This window comes from Myodes glareolus, chromosome 7 (assembly GCF_982192425.1).
Source record: "Myodes glareolus chromosome 7, mMyoGla1.1, whole genome shotgun sequence".
In the NCBI taxonomy this organism is placed as follows: domain Eukaryota; kingdom Metazoa; phylum Chordata; class Mammalia; order Rodentia; family Cricetidae; genus Myodes; species Myodes glareolus.
This window is the reverse complement of record NC_142032.1, coordinates 32,458,851-32,461,016: the sequence shown is the minus strand read 5'-3', so window position 1 is coordinate 32,461,016 and position 2,166 is coordinate 32,458,851.

The following is a 2,166-nucleotide window of genomic DNA, read 5'->3' as shown; positions in this document are numbered from 1 at the left end:
GGAAGGGAATTTGTGAGTTGGTCAGGAGTGAGTTTGGTGCTCTGAATCTTTGCTGCTTTTCTGTCTTCCAGACTTTCCACCATGTGATGAGTCAGCGAGAGACCATTGGCAGATGCCAGCCCCTTGATGCTGGATTTCTCAGCCTTCTGAACTGTGAGCCAATGCATTCTGCTCACTGTCAGCTCCCAGTCTGTGGGACTCTGTTCTAGAGGCACAGCTGACTGACACAGGGTTGCTAGCAGCTGTGCACTGGGTCAGCGTGCTGTCACTTTTCCTGAGGAGCAATGAGCACACAATAGCCTAGCGAGTGAGTGTGTGTGTGTGTGTGTGTGGTGTGTTTGTGATGTGTGTGAGTATGTGTATGTGTGTGTGAATGAGAGAGAGAGAGAGAGAGACAGAGACACAGAGGGAGACAGACACAGCGAGAGCAAAGACAAAGAGAGACAGAGAGACCCTTGGAAAAGAAAATATGAAAAAAAATTCAGTAAGTATGTCAAAGGGTATCCCAGAGATACAGGAAATTTTGGAGGTATCCTTAAGAGTGACAGACCCTTCCTTGACTCTTAATGAACTAAGCCCAGGAATTGGGATGCTGGGTGCTCACACTCACAATGAGCCAGTGGTTTTCAGGGTCTCACTGCACAGATTTGGGGAATGAAATTTATGGTCCCCAGAGGCTGAATTTTAGGAAGAAATTGAGTATAGATTTCTAGGTGGGAATTTAAGAGAGAGAGCAGGTGATGCCCCTGTACTGTAGGAGCAGGTCCCTGAGAATAGGGTACCACTGAGGGCCGCTGACTTAGAGTTAGTAAGGCTTCACTTAATGAGGTGCAGAGGGAGTATGAACAGGTTAGTTACAAACATACATATTATAAGGTGTCTGGGTACCTCTCAGTTTTACTCACATTCTTACATATGGTTACCTGGAAAGAGATATTCATTTAGGAAGAAAAACAAGAAACCAGACCACACCCTCATTCTGGCATTCTTGGCCTCTAGGGTAGAGCTAAAGACATTTTGGCTTAAATACTTTCAGTATCTTTGGCCTCCAAGGATGGAGCTGTCAAAGGGCACAAAGACATCGTTAGTGTTTATTGGGGGGGGGTTCACTTTTGGGGTCTTCTGCCTTAAACTGCTTAGCCAGTTTCTATCACCTGTTCTCATAGCCAGGATGCCATTATTGACTTTTGCTGTGCTAGATTTATATAAAAATTTTAAAAGAGCAACATTTAGGAAAATAATATGGCTGCTTTCTGCTCTTTCAAAAAACATAGTTGGATTTTCAAAATCATAATTACTGAATTTTGTTTTTAATTTTTTGGGTCTCACTCTGTAGGAAGTCTCTCCAATAGAATGGATCAAAGAGAAGATAAACCATTTGAACTTAAAGAAGAACAATCCAGTACAGACAACAATAAAATATTTAGAAAGTACCAGTGAGAATTCTAAGAAAGAGGTGATACTCAGAAATGACTAGATATGCGGAGCCATCTCTCTTATTAACTCTAAATTTTAAAAATGCTATTAAGAAAGAAATGACAACCACAAAGAGACATTGGATAGTATAAAAAAACTGCTGAGTTAAATCAGCCTGTATACTTCAAAGATTTGTTGCCTACAGAATGGAAACCAGGATATGTGTTATATGGGGAAAGAGGTTTGCTTTTGTTTCCACAGGAAAAGAAAAGTCATGGATACCATCGAGATTGATGAAGATTAGATTTGAACAGGAGAAACCACTTGATTAGGAGAAGGAATGGTTCATCAGTGTGGCCATTCAACCTGCCAAGAAGAGAAACTCCCCAAATTTAAGGTTGTTTTGTCTTTCCAGGAAAATAAAAGCATCCAGCTAAGAAATCTGATGATCACTGGACAAATGAGACATCTGGAGAAGGACAAATCATCCAGAGAAAATTCCCCAAGACAAACTGGCCTAATGGTATAGCACAATTCCAATAGAATAAAAATCTCATAAACCTTTCCAAATATTTGTCTCAACTGTTCTCTACAGACATATAAGACAAATGGTATTTTTGTAGTCCCAACTCAATTAAAAATTAAAGCTGGCTTTGGAGTTGGAACATGGCTCTCTCCTTCTCTAAACCCAAGCATGTTTGTTAAAGGAAAATCCAAAATCTCTGTCTCATATCAGAAGAGCCACCTGGT